The sequence below is a fragment of the Amblyomma americanum genome, chromosome 1 (assembly GCF_052857255.1).
Source record: "Amblyomma americanum isolate KBUSLIRL-KWMA chromosome 1, ASM5285725v1, whole genome shotgun sequence".
In the NCBI taxonomy this organism is placed as follows: Eukaryota; Metazoa; Arthropoda; class Arachnida; order Ixodida; family Ixodidae; genus Amblyomma; species Amblyomma americanum.
Genome location: NC_135497.1, coordinates 315,910,251 through 315,932,639, shown reverse-complemented (window position 1 = coordinate 315,932,639; position 22,389 = coordinate 315,910,251). Strand labels below are relative to the sequence as shown.

Below are 22,389 nucleotides of genomic sequence, written 5' to 3'. Positions count from 1 at the left end.
CAAGGTGTAAACTTCAGCATGCCATGCAGAGCCACTGAGGCACAACACCAAAGGCTGTAGTCAGTGAGATATTTGGCTCCTTACCGTGTGCTGGCATTACCATAGAAGCTTGGGTGTATGTGCTTTGATACCCACTTCTCAGGGGCAGCTTTGATGGGAATGCTACGGGCCTCACTGGCAGTTATCCTCAAGAAACGTTCTTTGTGCCATGCTGCACTTCCCTGAGGGTGGTTTGCCAGTGTTGCAGCCTGCTCAGGAGACAGCAGCACATTGGTGACGAAGAAATCTTGGCATAACTGGCACAGCCGCTTGCAGTCATGCTGGCCATGCTCTTGCTGGAGAACTGTGGAGTACAAGAAGGGTCTGCTTAATTTAACGACTTCTTGTGCATACTCGAAACAGGCTTATGGTGGCTAAAACCTGAAAATAACTCAGTCAGTATGCAATGTAGGGCCATGTGTAGGTGTAATTTACAATCAAAAGCCGTTGCAAAAAAATCAAGTCTGCTGCAGCATCAGCAATAGCTGTTTCTCGGTGCACCTAGAACTTAGGAACTATGCACAGGTGCTAAGAGTGACCTTGTGAGATCATCGCACAAAAAACTGTCACAACTTGATAGGAGGTCCTGTAGTTCATGCACTATCATATTCAGCAGTGCATGGTGAACAGCTGAGATTGCATAAATGAGTATGAAAGAGGTCTTGTTGATGCTATACCACGTTCCAATGTCGAGATGCACGCTCTGCTGTAATGCTAATTACTAGTTAAGCATTACTGCCAGTATATTGGGATGGTTCAACCACAAGCACGTCACTTGCATTTCTGCAGTTTTGAACATTGCAAGAGCAAATCTTTATGCATAATGTCTTTATATAAACTGACTACATTTAAATGAACAAAATGTACACTTATGCAACAACAAAACCCAGATGGCAATCTTACTTGCACGTAATGATAGCCTCTATGCCTGCTCGACTCACTTAGTTGAGTCAGCCATGCGCAACATCAGGAAATAATGTTCTTACATGCACGGCCCTCTTCATCACCACCTGAGGGTAGTTTCCTGCGTGGCTTCAGAACAGTGTGTAGCATGGTGTTCTGAAGTTTGCTGACGTCGAGAGGGCATTTTTCGAAGTGAAGGAGCATCTCCTTTTCAGATAAGAACTGCTGCGTCTTCGATTGTGTTTTCTTATGGCAGTAAACTACCTCCATTGTTGCTGGGGTGACATTCTTCGCTGTTGCCGCATTCCATGCACACGCTTTGTTAGTTGATGACTGTCCGGTGAGCCCCTTGGATGTTGCCTCGACAACCTTCATGAGCAGTGCACAAATATGGCTGCACCGCTCACTTAGCCCCGCTTTGCATGTGCAACTTGCTTAGAAAGGTTGTCCAAAATTTATTTGTGTTTGGTACGTCCTGCTCGCTGTTTGCGACGACCTGATGTTTGCCTTGATGCACTTCACGCCATTTTTCTGCTGGTACAGTGCCACGCCAACATGGCCACTGTCAAGCAGGTTGCTGCCTTCAGCAAATCCTCTGTAGTTGAGGGATGGTTTGCTATCTGTGTCAGGCATTTCAACCATGTAGTTGTAGACAACTGAAATAAAGAATGATATCAGTACAGTATGTCATCATGTGTGCTATTTATGTAGCTAGTTTTGTGGTAATAAAACTTTGTCCCCATGCTGAAAGCTGGATGCCAAGAAATCTAGTAAGGTTCTGCATAATACACTTATGCTTTCAGTTGCTGACAAATAATGAAAACTAATTATTTGTGCCTGATCGGCCGCCTCAGTCATGCTGCGACCCGCCGCATATGTTTACGATGGTTGAACGGCTGGTATTAGCTCCTGATGTTCGACTTTGCAAAACCAAAATAAAAGAACTGCTTATTAAATGTCTCCACAGTTCCAACCTTTTTTGATCTAACATGACTGGCGCAGAAGCATGCAGTGAGGAATATTGTCACTTGTGCTGATAGTTTTACGTCGCATTTTACTAGCGGCTGCCAGTTTTGGCTTACTGTCCACGCTGGAAACTTCGCTTATCGTACGCAAGGCTACCGCAGTAGATCGCGCGATGCCATGCAGCAGCTGTAGGTTAAACGCAAAAGAGCTTTTCTCAAGTGCTAACTTGTTTGCAAACGAGTGCACGTTGAATCTCGCGCTCCTTGCGGCAGGCTACAAAAAGCATAAATTCGGAAACCCTTTCCGCAAGCGAGTAAAAGTTCGATTTCATGCAAAGTCGAACATCAGGAGCTAATACCAGCCGTTCAGCCATCGTAAACATATGCGGCGGGTCGCAGCATGACTGACGCGGCCGATCAGACACGAATAATTAGTTTTCATTATTTGTCAGCAACTGGTACGCAGGTGTTGGGGATTTTTTGCAGAATGAGGCCGTTACGAGCCAGCTGCACAAAAAGTACAACTTTGCGCAACTAACTTGTGCTGCAATCAAATCTGGGAAGTTCTCGCTTTAAACTCACGCACGAAAACAGTCATAAGCACACCAGGACAGAAATCCAAGCAGTGTTTTTTGCTTTAGAAAAGCGGGAAAAGACAGACAGCGAGCATACCATCGTCACCAAGCAAAGCGATGTGGCGTGAAGGCTCACACAAAAACAAGAGCAAAGAGTCCTAAAATACAAAAAAACAGCGCACTTACACGGCCGCTGAAGCTTCGGCCAAAGCTTGGTGTCATCCACCCATCCTGCATCCATTTTGCGAGCAAAAATAAGTACTATCGCAGTAAAACGCGCTTGCAGATGAGGCTTCCGCACAGGCAGGCAGCGGAGTCAGAAGGCCAGCAATGGAAGAGTGGTCACGTGACCAAATATGGCAGCGCCCATGCTTCCGCGCTGTAAAGCGTCTATAGAGCTACAGTAAAATTTAACCTTTCTGGTACATGTTCGAAGTAAACAACACATGAACAGGCAGAAACAAAGCAGACCACACAAACACAGCACTTGCTTAAAGCACACGGGCCTCTAGAATTTCGCCTCCATTGAAATTCGACTGCCGCGTCCGAGATCGAACCCGCGTTTTTCGGGCCAGCAGCCGAGCGCCATAACCACTCAGCCACCGCGGCGGCCTGAAAACGAAGTGAAGATAAAATGCAGTTTCAAAGGCAATGCTTGTACTTCTTTTTTTTTCTCAAAAATCTGTAACCTTACCCCTCATGTCATAATACCTCCGGAGGTGGTCTTTGAGAAAAACGAAGTGAAGATAAAATGCATTTTCAAAGGCAATGCTTGTACTTCTATTTTTTTTCTCAAATATCTGTAACCCCACCCCTCATGTAATAATACCTCCGGAGGTGGTCTCTGAGGAAAACGAAGTGAATGGTTTATGGTATATGGGGGTTTAACGTCTCAAAGCGACTCAGGCTATGAGGGACGCCGTAGTGAAGGGCTCCGGAAATTTCGACCACCTGGGGTTCTTTTACGTGCACTGACACTGCACAGCACACGGGCCACTACAATTTCGCCTCCATCGAAATTCGACTGCCGCGGCCGGGATCGAAACCCGCGTCTTTCGGGCCGGCAGCCGAGCGCCATAACCACTCAGCCACCGCGGCGGCCTGAAAACGAAGTGAAGATAAAATGCATTTTCAAAGGCAATGCTTGTACTTCTATTTTTTTCTCAAAAATCTGTAACCTTACCCCTCATGTCATAATACCTCCGGAGGTGGTCTTTGAGGAAAACGAAGTGAAGATAAAATGCATTTTCAAAGGCAATGCTTGTACTTCTATTTTTTTTCTCAAATATCTGTAGCCCCACCCCTCATGTAATATTACCTCCAGAGGTGGTCTCTGAGGAAAACGAAGTGAATGGTTTATGGTATATGGGGGTTTAACGTCTCAAAGCGACTCAGGCTATGAGGGACGCCGTAGTGAAGGGCTCCGGAAATTTCGACCACCTGGGGTTCGTTTACGTGCACTGACACTGCACAGCACACGGGCCACTACAATTTCGCCTCCATCGAAATTCGACTGCCGCGGCCGGGATCGAAACCCGCGTCTTTCGGGCCGGCAGCCGAGCGCCATAACCACTCAGCCACCGCGGCGGCCTGAAAACAAAGTGAAGATAAAACGCATTTTCAAAGGCAATGCTTGTACTTCTATTTTTTTCTCAAATATCTGCAACCCCACCCCTCATGTAATAATACCTCTGGAGGTGGTCTTTGAGGAAAACGAAGTGAAGATAAAATGCATTTTCAAAGGCAATGCTGGTACTTCTATTTTTTTCTCAAATATCTGTAACCCCACCCCTCATGTAATAATACCTCCAGAGGTGGTCTTTGAGGAAAACAAAGTGAAGATAAAATGTCTGAATAGATATTCACGGCAGGTCACCAAGCAGGCATGCTAGGATAAATATTTTAATACCTGCATGTGCCCCTTAGCTACGTGAGCTCTGTGTCATGATAACGAGCATGCACTGATACAGACCACCTCCTGCAGCAGTCTTCTGAATTTCTATAGTTTTCTGCTCCTATTTACCTTCATGTGTTTGAGAATCAATCTGCAAACCGACATATGCACCCACTGGTACTGCAAAGTGCTGCCATGCATCCTTCATAGCCCAGCAGTTTTAACCTTGCAGGCAGGCCTACTGAGAGTTTTACGACACCAGCCACTCTATCGAGCGTACTACTTGCCGTGAGTGAGAGACAAGTCCCTGCACTCCTCTGAACACTCACTCATTTAACAGATATCATGATTTTACGTATGTTACCCAGCATTTTAGGTGCTGAAAAACCAATCTTAACATCGGTCAACTTCTTGAGATTGTGTGGCAGAGTGTGAAAGTAAAGAATGACAGCAACAGTGTGCTCTGCCCTTTTTTTTTAACCTGTGAACAACCTGCATTCACAAAACGTGATGGCTGCAGCACACTTTCTTCAATGCAAATGACAATATAAGTTGGGCAACTGGCGCATGTCACCTGCATACATAGCTGCTGAAAACTTTCGTCCATTTCGTCAGGGCAAGACCTCTTCAGAGAAATGTAAACTATACATAATGAATGTTCTTTTCATGACTTTGTAATGTGCGCAACTGGATAGTGTAAGTAGTCGTGTCACCATGCGTTATCATGAGTTGTTACTAAAAGTTCGTGAAGTGAGCACACAGCGTGTGGTATACTGCATGCAATCATTTCTCATGCAGCAAGCAGTTAGTATATGCTCCCAAGTAGTTGAGAAAGTACGCCAAGAAGGTGGAAACTGCTCTGATGGAGGATGACTGTTTTGTAGTACCTGTGGGTGCATGCCTCAATTCGCAACTGTTTTGCTCGAAAAAAATATTAAGTGCAACTGATAGAGTAAAATATGGAAGCTGAGATGACAGCAGCAGGGGGCGAAGACTATGTCAATGCATATGCCCAGTTTCTCTTTCACCAGAACAGGCCGGAAGTTACAGCCACATGCGTTATACAACTTTTCCTAGCCTGTTTGTTTTTTTTTGTTTCGCCACGAACAAACGGAGATTGCCTGTATGCCAAATAAATGTTGTTGCAAGCCAGCACCATGTTCATCTGGTCTTCTACATGCCTTTTTGTGGTCTGTTCACACCAAAGGCGTACGACAAGACGAGCATGTCGGTACTCACGTCCGGGTTCAGGATGAAAACAGACGGCATCCGCTTAAGCGTAGCCGCCAGTTTGCGGCTGAGTAACTGGTGACGGTGGTTCAACCAGCGACGGCTCGCCTCGGCGTCCACCGTGATGAACCAGCGTGGCACGACCCCTTCACCACGAGAACCACAGGGGCCACGTCGCGTAGCAGCTGCAGGATGAGGGCCTAGGATGCGAAATAATTCAGAACTCATTACTCAAATCGGCAGAAGTTCGACGCGTTGTACCACCACGTACATACCTTGATGTTGTCGCAAATCTCCTGCGGACTTGTGTTGGGCCTCGAGAGGTCGTTGCCTCCCACGTACACTATACACAGAAGTCTGCGCGCAGCAGGTTGATGCGCGGCACAGCGCTTGCAAGGCGCAAGGCGTCGCATGAATGTGCAGGTCTCGATCGACGGGCGCAACCGTAGACGAGACCTGCACAAACGCTTCAGCTGACAATCACCAACGAGCACTCTTCGCAACGCTATGATAGATCGTCACTGGGGACGACTGAAGTTCGCGCGCATAGAAAACGTGGAAAAACGCACACCTCGAAGTCACAAACATTGGTTGGGGACATCTGAAAGGCTACAGAGAACAGGCAGCGTCAGGTTTGGTTCAGCTAGGGACAGCATAGGGGCGGTTTGGAGTTCAGTTCAGCTCGGTATTTATTCGAACGCAGCTACTGCCCTCAGTCAGCCTTGATGAAGGAGCCGAGTCGGCTTCGAAACGTTGGGTTAAAGTTAAATTTTTGGTTGGAGATGTACAGTTTATTATAGTAGGGTAGCCAACCGGAACCCCTTTCTGGTTAGCATCCCTGCCTTTCCCTCCTCCTCTTTATCTATCTATGTCTTCAAACCCAACCAGACAGACAAATCTGTCAAAATGTGTAGTTTTCAAGCCAAGGCGGTAGTGAAAAATTTTGCGCGTCATGTCGCGTCCCTTTGGCGCCACGTTATTTACAATCGGGAGACGTCTATTTAAGAGTCAGCGCTGGGGTCTTGCTCTGTTCGTGGCACTACCGATCCGGCTGCTTGAAGTGAGCTCGTGTGTGTGATGAAGCAGTCGCATATCAAGCTATGTTGGGCTGTTGTGTTCCCGCTGTTTTGCCAGCACTAGAAAAGGACAGCGGCTATTTCGCTTTCCTCGATACAGTGCGCGCAGAAAAAAGTGGGAAACGCAGGTCAAACGAGACGGCTGGAAGCCAACAGACAACTCCAAAGTATGCGAGGTAAGGCATGCCAAACGCTACCATCTGAGAACAATAATTGCTGGGGCGGAGGCATATTGCACAACTGAAAAGTTGCTCCTTCATAATTACTGAAATTAGCAGTCGTCAAAGGCGACTTGTCGGTCTTCATTTTTTGGCGAACGAAGCAAAAGAACCGGGGATGGAGTCCTCATAAATATATATATATATACAAAGTTATGGAAAAGAGGGGGCTCGTTTGATAAACTTATGAAGGGAGCCAACAGTCACCGAAAACAAGGTGCATAGAGGAATTTTTAATGTTTTTTAAAAAAAACAGTGACTGTTGTCTCCCTTCATATATATATATATATATATATATATATATATATATATATATATATATAGCGAGCATGTCAAGGTGGTGCATTTATCTGTGTTAATTGTGAACGTACTGTTTATGAATTGACTATTGCATGCGTTTTGGCACGATACCCTTATATTTATCACAACTGCTGCTGGGTATTGTGATCGCGCTTCCTTCCTGCTGTGGAATTCGACGAACAGACGTGACTGCATGACTGCCAGAGGGAACGACAATATCGTCCCCACCTGTTCGAACAGGAATGCCGGAAGCAGCGACGATAGCGTCCCCATAGCAACGATAGTGTTCAACAGGAATGCCAGCGACGACCATAAGCGTATTCGTTCCGGCCACCAGTGCAGGATTTTTCGACACCTGCGGGGAGACAGCCAGCATTCCTGTGTCATGCAGCTGCCCTCCGGACGCACGTGCGCGGCCACCTGGAAGCCGCGGGGACGACAACGTGACCGGGTCCTGTTCCCTTTCCTCGACCGAGCTGCGAAGAAGCATCAGGACCGTCCTGCCGTGGGTGGTACCATCAGTGTCATCGTGTGATTGGACATCCTTCTTCGAACTGTATTCCCCAGCTAGGGATCTGGGAAATACGAAGAGTACTTAAGGAGCTGCTGGTTTGATGCCAAGAGAGCCCCCTTCGTGAGAGGTATCGGAGACTCCCGACTCCTAAGAATCTCTCTTTACTGAGAAGCCCTCTCAGTTGCCCGTACCAAGAGAGCCCCCTTCGTGAGAGGTATCGGAGACTCCCGACTCCTAAGAATCTCTCTTTACTGAGAAGCCCTCTCAGTTGCCCGTACTTGTACATACTGTAAATAGTCCTTGTATAAAGTTTTCCAAGTTTTCTTCCTCCGATCGTCCTCGTCTATTCTCCGACCCAGTCACGCTACCTGAATCCCAACAGTATCACTGCTTTTTGTCGAGCTGATGACGCCATGAGCCTTACATCTGACATGAAAGGCTCCAGTTCCTCGTATTACCATGCATTACTTTATTTCAGCTTCATTTTGACCAAGACCAATATGAAGCCAATCGGCAGGATGTACGGCGCCTGCTTAAACCCACAGCTGCGCCGACGATTTTTGTATCCAGGCGTGAGGAAATATATACGTTCTCGAAAGTAAGCATTTTGAATCAGAAAAGTCAGGTCACTAACCTCTACTTATTCTGATGCTATTTAAATATTCTCCAAGCAGTGTCTTTATGTACTGCGAGAGTATTCTATTACGAAATGCTGATGGCATAAAAAAGTATGAAGAAATAATAGTGACATTTTCTCGCTGATCTGCCCCATAGTTGCTCCACTTCAGATGGCGGAATTAAGCATGTCGGGTCCTGACCACGGGTCTGTGTTTGCTAGCTTATGGATGTCGTTCGAAATCCGATGAAGGGAACCATTTAAAAGCATATGCGAAATTCAAAACAAGTTCAGTGCTTCGTGTCCTCAATGTAATTTGTTTCCCTTTTTTAACATTTTCAGCTCGACCTAAATACAGAAAGCCGCCTCGTCAACGAACGTTCCCAGCAACCATTGTCAGCGATAGTGACCAGAGTTCATCAGCCGCAGAAGAATGCTGTTCTGAGAGCGCCGACAGTGATGTGAACGAAGAGCATCAAGATGCAAGGGAGAGTGGAGTACGAACAGCAGATGTGTTTTCTATGTCCGCAACTGAGCTCGTGAAACAAGTACAGGACCTTCGGAATAAGAACTCGTTTTTGAGGGAACGATACTCCCTGACTAAAAAAAAGCTGGAAAGAAAAATTAGAACTACAAAACGCCTTCAGAAAAATATGTCTACTTTAACCTCAAATCTCAGCTTCCTGAACGAAGATCAAAAAGTCGCCCTGCAGAAGCACAACAGAAAGGGCTGTTCATGGAACCCAGCGACAGTAAAGAAGGCTTTGCAGCTGAAGTTTGCTTGTGGCTCTACAGGATACGATGTTCTGCTTGAGCAAGGCAATCCGCTGCCGTCACGGAGAACACATTGCAGAATGCTACAGCATCTTCCATTTCAGCCAGGAGTGCTCACTGAAATATTTGAAATAATGAAGACCAAGGTATCCATGATGGCCGATATTGAAAAAGACTGCATATTGTTCCTGGAAGAAATGGAGATCAGAAAACGGCTAGAGCTATATCGCAGTTCTGATGTTTTTCTTGGAACGACGACTCTGTCGGAGTCTGATCAACCAGCTAATCAGGCTCTTGTGTTCATGGTTGGAGGCATGAACAGCCGTTGGAAGCAAGTGATAGCTTATCATTTTACAGGTTCTCACGTTTCTGGTGACACGTTGAGAGATTTTGTTTCATCTCATACGACTCTGCTCGGAGATCTCTCTTCGCGTACTGTAGGGTTCGGCGCGCGGTCGCATCTTTTTGTACATGTGTTGCGAATATTCCGCGAGAGGGCAGTGACCTCGGCTGCGCGTCCGGTTTTGTTTTACTTTGTTTTGCTTTGGTGCACGTCGTTAGAAGGGGACTCATGCCTTTTTGGTTAGTCTCCCCATTCGTCTTTGCGGTTTCCTTCGCCGATCCGGACGGCGGGGCTATCTGCCGGCTTCGACCCTGGACCCCTGTCCCCTTGGCTAAGGATTGCGAGACCACCTAGCGAGGAACTCGCGGGTAAGGGAAAATGCTGACATCAGTTCTGAGCTTTCCTATTCGTCAAAACTGATGAGCCGCAGTTAGCGGTTTATTTTTACGTGTGGAAAGGGGCGCGGGCATCTTCGGGGTGTACCCGCGAAGGGAGCCGCGCCCGTGTGCTTTTGTCTCTAGCGACTCCTAGCGGGCAGGCGCTCGGTCTGGCCGAGTGCGGAGGGAGTGACCGTTGAGAGCTGGTGCAAGGCGCGCCAGTTTGACTGTTGGGACGCGGTGTCCCTCGCCTCTGTGCAGGCGGTCGGCTAGGCCGGCCGCGGATAGTTGTGGCCGTATACTGACTTTTGTTTGTACCCATCTGTAAATAGCCTGTATAAAAGTTTGTTTCTCACTAAATCGCTTCGCCTGCAAGTCATATCATCGAGAATACTTCAAGCGGTGCATACAGTTTCTGGAAATCACCGGACCAACACCACCGGAGGCAAACCTTTACTGGCACAGTCGACAGTACTGGTGCTCTGCAGCGGCCCCGAGGAACGGACGAAGACTGGTGCAAATCTGCGGAGCAACGAGGAGGCAACAAGAGGCCTCCGAGGAATAGAGTGCTGCAGCCGTGGGAAAGGACGAGGCGGCATCTGACTGAGAGGTTCGGAGAGGTCGCAGGAGCCATGGGCAGCGACGCGACGGCAGAGTGAGTCCCCCTTCTCATTTGCTTGCCTCCGTAGCGCTCGAGCCGCAGGGCTAGGGAGCAACGGGTGTGATGGCCGCATTCAGTTGTTCGAGTGGGCAATACGCCAGGCGCGCCCTATGGTCCAGGCTGGACGATGTCAGCCTGGAATCCCTCGAGCGCGAACTAGCGATAGCCAAACAAGAGTACAAGGAGATGAAAGAATCTCTCCAAAAAAAGCGAAGTGCGCATCAGGAGGTGGTACCGCTTGAGCGAGCTCAGAGCCGATCACCCCCTCCGGGTAGAGGAGACGGCAACGAATCGCTGAGCAGAGTAACAGAGGATGGGGTTGGTTGCTGCAGCTTGAAGTCGGTAGGGATCGAAAGCGCTTCGAGCGAAGCAGCAAGTCCCGGCAAACAATGTAGAGATTGCTGGCGCTGAGTTGCCGGATGCTGCTCAGTCAGCAACCCAGGTTGAAAGAGAACAGCGGTCCCTGCCTGCTGGCTTGGAGACGAGCCCCGTGGAGACGAAGGCCGATAAAACCCATCCGGTGGGCGACGCACGTGAGGGCATGATGGTCTTTTGCGCTGAACCTCATGAGCATGAGGAAAAGGGCGGCTCGCCAGGCGCAGGCGTCCAGTGTGAACTTTCTTTGCGCATCGACATGGAAGCGGTGCGTCGGGGGTATTTCACCAATGGCGCGGATGAAACACCGAGCTCAGCGGTAGCGGCGTCGCTTGAGGCGCAGGTGTCGCAGCTGACTAGAGCTGATTCTGAGACAGCGGACACGGGTACAAGCAATGCTACAGGGGAGAGATTGCCATACGGCAGATCAGCTGGTGTGAACAGTGTCTGCGTCCTTTACCGTGAACAGAGCACGGAAACACGTCAAAAGTTTGCGACGCACGCCAAATCACGGCACGATCTTGGCGTGCCTTTGCCTATGCAGCCCGAGGGACTGGCGTCCAGCGTAAAGACGCTACAGCAGTTGAGCACACAAAGCATGAAGGCCTCAGAAAACATGGCTCTGTCCATAGTGAAGGCGCGTGGCCTGAGTGCGCTGACCGCCAACGAGGGTCGTAAGTTGGATAGACAGCAGCGCAAACGGAATGTCACTGCGCTGACCGCCTGTGCCGCGCCGATATTCGGTCGTAGACGGCGGGTGCGAGCGTTCGACCCGGGAGGACGCCGCTGAATCGTAGGCTGCGTTGGCCATGCCCACTCTGCCTTTAACAGGCCTCGCCATGTCCCAACAAGGACCCGTGCGCAGGTATGCAACACGGCTAGCCTTGGTGGCACGTCTCGAGATGAAACAAAAGGCTCGAGTAAGCGCGGATGCAGTAGGTGGATGTGGGGGATCCAGAGTTGGCAGGACTCAGTGTTCACGGACTACAGACATGGACATGACCGAATGTTCTTGTGCGGCAGTTATGCTGATTTCACCTTGTGTGCTTCAGCGATTACGGACAGTGTGATATAAACTGCTCGGAACTGTTTTTGCATATTACAGATGTTTGAGTGCCCCGAGAATGATGTGCTGTCTTAGTTACAAGATTGAGAGTATTCGTCATTGGCACTGTCATTAGCATTGTCATTAGCATTGTCCTCGGGATGGGTGTGAGTGTGTGACGAAGGGTCGCAGCATGCAGGCGCGCAGGCTCCGGTTGCTTGCTCGTGCAGAGGTACTCAACCGCCACTTGCCGAACCCTTTTTGTTGTTTGTTGCCTCGGCTTATCTCTGAATAGATTAGCCGAGTCTTGGGGGGAAGGAGTAGGGTTCGGCGCGCTGTCGCATCTTTTTGTACATGTGTTGCGAATATTCCGCGAGAGGGCAGTGACCTCGGCTGCGCGTCCGGTATTGTTTTACTTTGTTTTGCTTTGGTGCACGTCGTTAGAAGGGGACTCATGCCTTTTTGGTTAGTCTCCCCATTCGTCTTTGCGGTTTCCTTCGCCGATCCGGACGGCGGGGCTATCTGCCGGCTTCGACCCTGGACCCCTGTCCCCTTGGCTAAGGATTGCAAGACCACCTAGCGAGGAACTCGCGGGTAAGGGAAAATGCTGACATCAGTTCTGAGCTTTCCTATTCGTCAAAACTGATGAGCCGCAGTTAGCAGTTTATTTTTACGTGCGGAAATGGGCGCGGGCATCTTCGGGGTGTACCCGCGAAGGGAGCCGCGCCCGTGTGCTTTTTTGTCTCTAGCGACTCCTAGCGGGCAGGCGCTCGGTCTGGCCGAGTGCGGAGGGAGTGACCGTTCAGAGCTGGTGCAAGGCGCGCAAGTTTGACTGTTGGGACGCGGTGTCCCTCGCCTCTGTGCAGGCGGTCGGCTAGGCCGGTCGCGGATAGTTTTGACCGTATACTGACTTTTGTTTGCACCCATCTGTAAATAGCCTGTATAAAAGTTTGTTTCTCACTAAATCGCTTCGCCTGCAAGTCATATCATCGAGAAGCCTTCAAGCGGTGCATACAGTTTCTGGAAATCACCGGACCAACACCACCGACAAAACCTTTACTCTGTGTGACCTGTGACATGGGTGCCTCCAACCGAGCCATGTGGAGGCCTTTAAGTCTGTCGAGCTCACGTAACTCGGTGACTGTGTGCAGTGTTCCCCACCCTTGTGATGCAAGAGAGCTTTACTTTATGCCCGACCCTGCTCATGTACTTAAGAATATTAGAGGACATCTTGTGAGGAAAGACGTCGTGCATCTTAGTGAAAAGATTGTGTCAAGATTTAATTTGCCGAGCACTAAATTTTTGATAGGGAATGTTGAGAATTTGATTGAGCATCAGCACGTATATCAAGGAGCGTTAACATCGCAAGCTGAAACCACTGCTTGGTTTTTTGAACTTTTATTCAAGTGGTACACGATAATGACAGATCGCCATCCGTTGGTCGCCTTAAGCATAATTGACAAAGTGTAAGCAAGCAGTTTAAGTCTTGAACCTTGCCTCAGAAGTTGCCTCGAAACTCAGCATTGGCGTGCGAAAAATCTGGAAGCCCTGCCAGTCAGGCGTAGTCATGTCGACAGATGTTGTGCTGAAGCTACACCTTTACCTCCTGAAAGACTGCGGGTACAAATTTGTCCTGACTGGCAGGCTTGTCCAAGACTGATTGGAGAATTTATTTTCTGTAGTCCGAATGCGGGCGCCTGTGCCCAGCTCATGTGATCTAAAAAATGCCCTTAAAATTGTGTCAGTGAGCCAACTTCTAAAAGTTCCAAAAAAATCTGGTTACGAAATTGACGACAGTGATTATCTAGTTTTGCTGATGACATTGCCTTGCTGAGTCACTCAGGAGGTGAACTGCAAATCATGATCAACGAGTTAGACAGGCAGAGCAGATCGATGGGTCTAAAAATTAACATGCAGAAAACCAAGGTAATGTTCAACAGTCTAGCAAGGGAACAACAGTTCACAATTGGCAGCGAGAGCCTAGAAATTGTGCCGGAATACGTCTACTTAGGGCAGGTAGTGACAGCTGATCCGGATCATGAGAGGGAGATAACTAGAAGGATAAGAATGGGGTGGAGCGCATATGGCAAATTCTCGCAGATCATGAGTGGCAGTTTACCAATTTCCCTCAAGAGGAAAGTGCACAACAGCATAATCTTACCGGTACTCACCTACGGGGCAGAAACATGGAGGCTAACGAAAAGAGTTCAGCTTAAGTTAAGGACAACGCAGCGAGCCATGGAAAGAAAAATGATAGGTGTAACGTTAAGAGATCGGAAGCGGGCAGAGTGGGTGAGGGAACAAACACGGGTTAATGACATCCTAGTCGAAATCAAGAGAAAGAAATGGGCTTGGGCAGGGCATGTGATGCGAAGGCAAGATAACCGCTGGTCTTTAAGGGTAACGGAGTGGGTTCCAAGAGAAAGTAAGCGTAGCAGGGGGCGGCAGAAGGTTAGATGGGCGGATGAGATTAAGAAGTTTGCAGGCAAAGGGTGGATGCAGCTGGCAAAGGATAGGGTTAACTGGAGAGACATGGGAGAGGCCTTTGCCCTGCAGTGGGTGTAGTAAGGCTGATGATGATGATGATGATGATGATGATGATGATGATGATGATGATGATGATGATGATGATGATGATGATGATGATGATGATGATGATGATTATCTAGTTGATTTTCTGTCTGCAGAAATACAGCATGCGAGGCAGTGCGAATCTGACGAAAATGAGGAAGTCATTGATGTCGATCTGCACCCAGTGTCTTCCATCGAGGGCGACATACTTTCTCATTTAGCAGGATTCTTAGGCCAATTTTGTCAACTGTGGAACATTGCTTGGTCTGCATGCGCATGTTACTCGCGGAGAACAGCCCGGAGAACAGCACAAACTTGTTCAGCTGAAAGAGTTTGTACAAGGTGGGAAAAATTTAACTTACGCAAGCCAAGAAGTTCTGAAAATTGTTGAGCAGTGCGAAAGGACATTTAATTTTTTTCTGAAACAAGGGATATTAGTCGTGTCAAAAAGCCAATGAAGACACTCAGACAAATGACTATCAGTAGTGTGGCCCTCCCACAAGTTTCGTGCACACAGCACTCAGAAATTTTCCAGAAACTTGTTGATCGTTTTGTGTCCCTTAGGCTTCGTATTTTCGCACGAGGGCTGAAAACGCTTGAACTTCCTGATCGATCCTATGGAAGCAAAACAGTAGCAGGCGCAGGCCTTCAGTGAATACAAGTTGCCTTTTGTTTCAGAACGCAGAACGGAATGTGTACATTCAATGTCATGTATAATGAAAATAAATGGATTATTCTTTGCTGTTCCGATATTTACGTGCTGTGTTTCACTCAGCAACACTGACTCCTTTGGTCAGTGCATTTGATGTTCGCCGTATGCCGATGGCGAAAGTGCGGAGGCATGGAGTAGCGACACACAAAATATATCTTTTAATTTGGTTTTGATGAAGTGGACAGGCTGGTCATTACGAGCTGGCATTGCCTTGAACCTTCCCAAAACTGAAGTCAAAATTTCACGGCGAATAAGCAGTGGTTATGGCTATCACGCTCTTGTGCAAAGTGAATCACACACACGCACAAGTTAATTGTAGACTACGAAAGAAAACCACGCAGTAGCAGATTCAACAACGGTGACTTTTTCACACATTTCTTGAAAGCAAGACAAATTATAAAATAATGTGAGTCAATTTTGTGCTACCATTAAACAGTGAGACTCCTACACAGTTCACTGGTCTGTTTCAACAACACCCCAAACACGAGGTGAGCAGTGTATGTCAAAATCTTCTGACAGTTGTTATGCTTTGATATATTTATCTCTTATATACTGCCACTACTTTTTCGCAATAGCAACAGAGGGGCAAGTTAATGCCCAAACATCCTCGAAACTGTCGTTGACAGGAAAGCTTGATATTCTCATCAGAACTGCCCGAGTGGCAATGTTTGCCGACTATGAAACTCCAGCTCTGAATAAGCAATCCTGACTTTTGGAAAAGCAATCGAGATGTAGAGTATCCGGGTGTACAGATAGCGCTGGAAATGTTACAACCGCTGTGAGAATGTAATGAATGTTCGCAAGGCGCCGAATTTCTCAGCAGATGAGCTGCGAAACATGACATATTTGAGCTTAACTAACTCCGATTCACTGTTTGAAACATCTCTGGTACCACCCTTTCTTGTAAGAACACCAGGTTTGCGGATTTTCACGCGGTAGTGGCAGTTTTGTCTTCCGAACGGCCCGCCGCCGCATTGCGCTCTATGCAGCCGAACGGGAGAGTGTGACCCAACATGTTGCCGTCGCGGGCAGTGTCCTCACCCTGAAGCGGAGGCGAGCGGGCTTCGAGGCACCCTAGCCCGGCGCAGGTAGCAGCGCCGCAGTGCGGCCCCGCAGCCGCTCCTTGGGCCGGAACCGTGGGCTGCGTATTTTTGACCGCGGCTGTACATAGTTGTCATGGCAACAGCTGCTCCGCGCGCGCGTTGGCGTGGGCAATATTGAGCTTGTCTGCAGCAGCTAGCAAACGGAAACACGCCGCCAGGAGCGGTGTCTTCACCCTGAAAGCGGCGCTGGCCCATCGAGGCACCCTACTTCAGTGAACCCCGCACGTCCTAGAATGTTCCGAGCACGTGGTTTCGCGTGTACAGCTCTCAAAGTGTACAACCCATCGAGGAGTCCCTGCGTCGGCTTTACTGTCTCCGTTGATAGTAAAAAAAAAAATCACTTAGTTGGACAGCAGGGTCGTTTAAGCAGCCGGCAACCTTGATGGAGACCCCACTTCAGCACTCGTCCATTTTAATGGAAAACGGTATTCGGCCCTTTGCGACCGTGACGGTGCCGTTCTAGGAATCACTCCCCATTTGGCTCCAAGGCCTTGGACAGCGTCCGAAGCGCGCGATGCGCCGGCATTGCTACCAACCCTCGCGACACCGGCGGCTCCCGGCGGAAGGGGGACACGAGCCACCGGCGCCGTAAGCTTCGAACCCTAACAGCCGTCATTCCGCATCCGCACCAAACGACTCATAATCGAAAGAAGGTAGCCGGCATCTAACCTTGCTCTTTATTTCTCGTTTCTTACTCCGCCTGAAGTTTCTGTTTTTTCAAGAATGAGCTGCAAGATTGCGAGAGACAAAAGATTTAGCAATTCATCTACATATTTTAGCGGACTGCGCACGCTTTGCTGTCGCCATCGCCTTGTGTCCCGTAAAGAAACTCATGTTTGTTTTTATCCAATCACGTGGGAGGGTGCGAGTAAGCTCCACGTTACTCCTTCAAATTGAATCCTTTCGACTAAACGCATTTCAAAGCGCTAAAATATTTCGCAAATAAGAATGATTCCAAATGGAATCACTGGGGCCATGAGGCCCTATTGTAGAACAAACAACGCGGTCGCATTTTAGATGCTTGCGACTGCTTGTGTCGTGCAAATGTTGCCTCTTTCGCAGTCTATACGTAACAGTAAACGTTTGTTTTTCCGAAGAAGATGCGTACTTTCAGCGCAAGCACTTTTCATACGGAAAGGAAGGAGTTACAAGAGCAGCCCACCAGACGTGCTGTGGTGTCAATTCATCCGATGATGAAGAAATAGCGTTCACTGCACGTAGATCAGCAACAACGACAACTCAAAGGCAAAAAATACCACAAAGGAATTGAATTTCGATAAAATATCGTCCATTCCATCAAATTGAAAACTGCAGGACGATGCAGAACCGAACGGATAGCGCAACTACACCGAAGGTTGAAAGCTGCATGGCTTTCAACCTCTGAAAATCCGACCGACTCTGACAGCAGTTCGTGTTGTGCAACCAACAAAGTCATCAGAAAAAAAAGAACCTTATTGTGGATGCAGCACGATACTTGCTCAGGACGAACTGGTGGGCTGACTTATAGTTATATATACCAAATGGTTCCCGGCGCGCGCTTTTGCGCTGCACTGTACAACAAATGAAGCGCTTTGCGTGAAAATAAACTAGTTTAAGTAGGGCGCTTTGTGGTGTGTTCTCTGTCTGTTGTCGTCTTTTTTTTTTGTGCGCCGGGATGCATTTGCTATTTAGCACGATACTGTTGAACGAGGCATAAATCATAGAAACACTCACTGAAAAGAACATCTTCACGGCACGAATACTTCAAACGCTCCCTCATGTAATAAACCTTTCTGATATTCGCATTACAAATTTTTAGCTTGTGCACTAAGTAGACGCTACGATCTCGAGGTTGTAAATGTGGATACTGGCAGCGTGGTTGCCCTGCCTCTTACACGGCATGTCGCTAAGGAACCAGTGCTTGTCTTCAACCAACTCGAGAATTCCGCTTACATAGGACCGCACAGTGGCCAGCACACAAGAAAATAACGACAAAATTACAAACTGTGTTTCACAAGAACTATGGCATCTACTGCAGCAGAGAGAAGTTTCAAAGAAGTTGACATTTAAAGTTTTGAAGAAATCACACAAACTAACATAACTATTTCGCACTGCCAAATCCAAATAATTCCATTTGGAATCGTGCAAAATACTTATAAAGAACCGACGAAACTTTCATTTTCTGATGTTTAAGTATTATCCTCCTCCTGCATATGCTGGTTTCTAGACGTCCATTTTTTGTAATTAACAGTTTTAATTTGGGCCGTCAAGGGTTAAACCCAACGCTGAAGGTCGCATATCAGTTGTTGGCGAGCTACCCTTATCTTGTGGTATAAAATATACTCTGAGAGGACATGTAGTGGTCTTAATAAGTAACTGAAGTGTGTGCACAATTTTAAACAAAAAATAAAGGGGGGGGGGAGGCAACAAGGAATGTAGAAGTATGCCAGATTATGGAAAATGCAGGGTACTGGACAAATGATCGTGGTAGCGCATATCGAGACCTCGGAAAGACGCCTCATCAGCTGCTTTAATCTAGATAAGTTAGATTATGCGAACGAGCTAGTGTGCAGATACGGAGCTTTGCTTTTTTTGTCATTGTAGCTGCTTGCGCGTGACAGTTTCTGCTGTTTTCAGCAGCATGAACTCATTCTGGACACCGGTGTAAACAACGACTCCTAGCGTTCAGCTCTGTTTATTCCAACCAATTATTGCGCCGGCTGGCTGGACCTGGTTATCTCTGCGTTACGACGGCGTTTGAGTCAACGGTAAAGAGTAAAGAACGCCAAGTCTCGAACGCGTTACCCCATATTTTAAAGCATACCCAATTCCACAAAACTGTAAGGTCGCACTGACAGGAACGTTAGGGAGTTTTAGCATAACGTTACTGTAAACCGCTACTGTTACAGATATCGCCAGCCGCCAACAGAGCATGCGCAGGTACAGGCCCGAGGAGCCATCTGCGCATGCGCTGATGGGGCTCCCGGCAGCACTACATGGTAGCGGTACAGACGGCGATGCTATGTTAAAACTCTCCAGTGCGTCCAACGACCTTTCGGGCTCCACGCGGTGATTTTCCGATCTGCCCGCCCGCGGTTATTCAGAGTGGGCTGGCGGCTCACGCGAGGCCAACTCGAGCGCCACGCGTTCTCAACGCGTCGCCGCTTGTTCGGAGCGTTCCGCCCATGGGCATACCGCAGATGTGCTTGCGACAATGCGGTTTTCTTGCCGACCTTGGCATGCCGTTTGGTCTTCGTCATTGTCGCTTTCGTGGGCCCCATTGAGAAGCGTGAGAGAACGTAGCCAAGTGAGGATGAATCGCTTGGCTGGCCACCACGACGGGTTTTCGGCCAGGTACTATTGGCGCATTTGTTGTCCCTTTCCATTTGATCGGCCTTCGTATCGTGTTTTACAACGTCCGCACTCGTGCAGCCCAGCAAGAAAGAAAAAAACAGCACTTTTTATTATTAGACGTCCTGCATCATGGCCCCCTCGGGGCATTACAAAACTGTTTGACGTCCGTTTTAACACTTTCACTACGTCTGACATGTCACTGGTGGGTCACGTCGTGTATTCTTGCCGTGTGGCGCGTATACTGAGTGTCGCTATGAGTCCGTGCGAGAGCTCAGTTTCTTCAAAGAGCCATATGCGAAAAACATACGCGGCTACAACGGATACACATGGCCACGGAGCCTACATACACTCCTTTTTGCATGGAGAGTCCCTGCACATGGCAGGCTGCTACTGCCATCTGTTGTCGGTTCCAATAAATTGACTTCGTCGGAGGCTCACTGGCGGTATGTATGGTGGCTAGCGTACTGGTCGGTGACGCCTTACCCAAGCAAATCTAAGGGCGGCCAAGAGGTGGGCCACGACGCACAGATAATAGGCCCTTTAAAATCGCTACCACAGGGAACAGTAGACTGGTTAGGACGTTGGAACGTAGTCAGTGGCGTAACCAGAAATTTTGTTCGAGGCGGGCTCATGTTGCAGCGCGGCCTTCTCCTTACAGAATTTGTAGACTGATCAAATACATTAATCATAATTGCATTGCCAATGCCAAAAACTGTGGCAGATATAATTCAGATATCAATGCTTCCTTCTTTTTTGTCTATTTAGTAAGTAAAGAAAATGTCTGATGAATTTTAAAAATATATCAGTTGGAAACCAGCAAAGTAGTGCATGTCCCTGATATGAATTGTCAAGTTGAGGACAAATATTTTAACAAATCTTTGTCATTCAAGACCCTTGTTTGCAATTTTGTACATATATGCAATTGCCAGGAAAAATTCTCAGTGACGCTGTCCTTCGGTCCAGTGTATTGCGCCGGCGCTGCTGTCACCGGTCGAGTATTGCAAGTAATTGCACCGAAATTATAGTCGCAACATAGAGCACACATAAAAAGCAGGAGTTATGCAAAATGTACATTAGAAATGCGAAGATACCATGGTGTATCACAAATGTGAAGATACAGCTTGAGAAAGGGCAAAAAAGCGTCGCTGGAAACAAAGTTCACTGCATGCTTACACAAAACATGGCAAGAAGATATTTAAATATACGTCTATTCTCTAATAAGTCTACATACCTAAGTTAAAGTTGCTCTATATAATATGTCAAACAAGCCAAATAAGCATGTTGCGCAATCAGAGATAGTAACCGTTACGCATAGCAATACAGACTACCCTGCAAGAATAACACTGTGATCGCAGAAATCGTGGTAAATATTTGGGCCATGCTGCGGTCGCGGCAGCACCATATGGGTAGAATAATAGAGGAAGAATGCAGAAATCAATAAGAAAATGCGTAGTTTAGCTGCCTGCAAAGTAGCAACAATCAGTCTGCACAGAAAATTAAACAAGGGTATTGGTCTGGTTCAACAAAGAAGCAAAATTAGGTAGCTGAAAAAAAGGAAAGGACAAACGAAAGCCACAGATGATGCGACAAGTTGAACTACCCAATAACCGAGAGTGTTTGTAGGGAAACGCCACGTGGGCCGGGCTTTCAATGAGCAAGGCGGGTCAAATTGGTTATTGATGCCCTCGTAATTTTCGTATTCGCATGATAACTTTCATCATGATGCTAACTGTTACAATAAACAGCAAATATTGCTGTGGCTTTAAAGGCTAATGGCTAGTCATACGTTTTTCTTAATTATGTGTTTGTGGACCTGAGGTTGTCTGGGCCATGTCAAGCTGTGATTTCACAGCTATTAGCCCAGATATCCTTCCAAACTTCTGGTGAAATAAAATGAATTGAATTGAATTGAACGAACTAGCTAATTTTTACTTGCCAGGAAATCCAGCCCGAGTTCGCAAAGTTCGCGCAGAAATCTCTTTTCTAGAGTGAAAAAGACACTGTAGACAAAATTCATTCTGATTTCCAGCGCCGGTGGTTGTTTTGGTCGGCGGTGCATAACAGTACGAAAAATTTCGAGGGGAGCTGGAGCCCCATAAGTCACACCCCTGGCTACGCCCCTGGGAACGTTAGAACGTTAGGCTGGAATAGACAGCCAAGAGAGCGAAGCCAGTCACAGAAGAACGATGATGGGACAAAGAGAAGAAAAGTTTGCTTGCTCAAAAGAGTTTTAAAGTGGCTGGAGACGAAAGTTAAGGAAAAGTTAAGTTTGTGAATAGGGGGTGAGGAAGCGTTTTTGACTCTGCGAACTGTCTTAGCTGCGCGTGCTCTCGTTCTTTATGCTCGCTGGCGCTCATGCCCCGTTTTACAGCTGCCTCCGTGATCGCCTTACCCGTGCATTACACCTACCGGGGCGCGCCCCAGGGCGGAGTGCTCAGTCCTACTTTGTTTAATCTAACACTTATAAGACTCCAGGAGAACCTACCTAATACCGTCCTTATCTCTATGTATGTCGACGACATCTGCATCTGGACCTCCTCTGTGACGCGTCTCCAGGTGCGAGAAAGACTTCAGAGGGCAGCAACCATAACTTCCTCCTATCTCCGAGAGCAAGGTCTGATCGTGTCAGCCGAGAAGTGCCCTATAAAGGCATTTACGCGCAAAGTATGACTCGTTATCCGCTAACCATTGACGGTCATGTTGTTGCCTATCATTCATCTTATCGTTTTTTAGGAATTGTTATAGACCGGAATTAATCATGGAGC

The 22,389-nt window shown here is 47.8% G+C and overlaps 1 long non-coding RNA gene across 1 annotated transcript; it reads right to left on the bottom strand.

Annotated features, from left to right (window-relative positions):
* Positions 1-5,677: 5,677 nt before the first annotated feature.
* On the bottom strand, positions 5,678-6,019 carry LOC144120413 (uncharacterized). The gene is made up of 2 exons (XR_013312439.1): positions 5,882-6,019; positions 5,678-5,806 (listed from the first exon to the last, which is right to left on the bottom strand). It is a non-coding gene; the product is annotated as an uncharacterized LOC144120413 (long non-coding RNA).
* Positions 6,020-22,389: the final 16,370 nt, after the last annotated feature.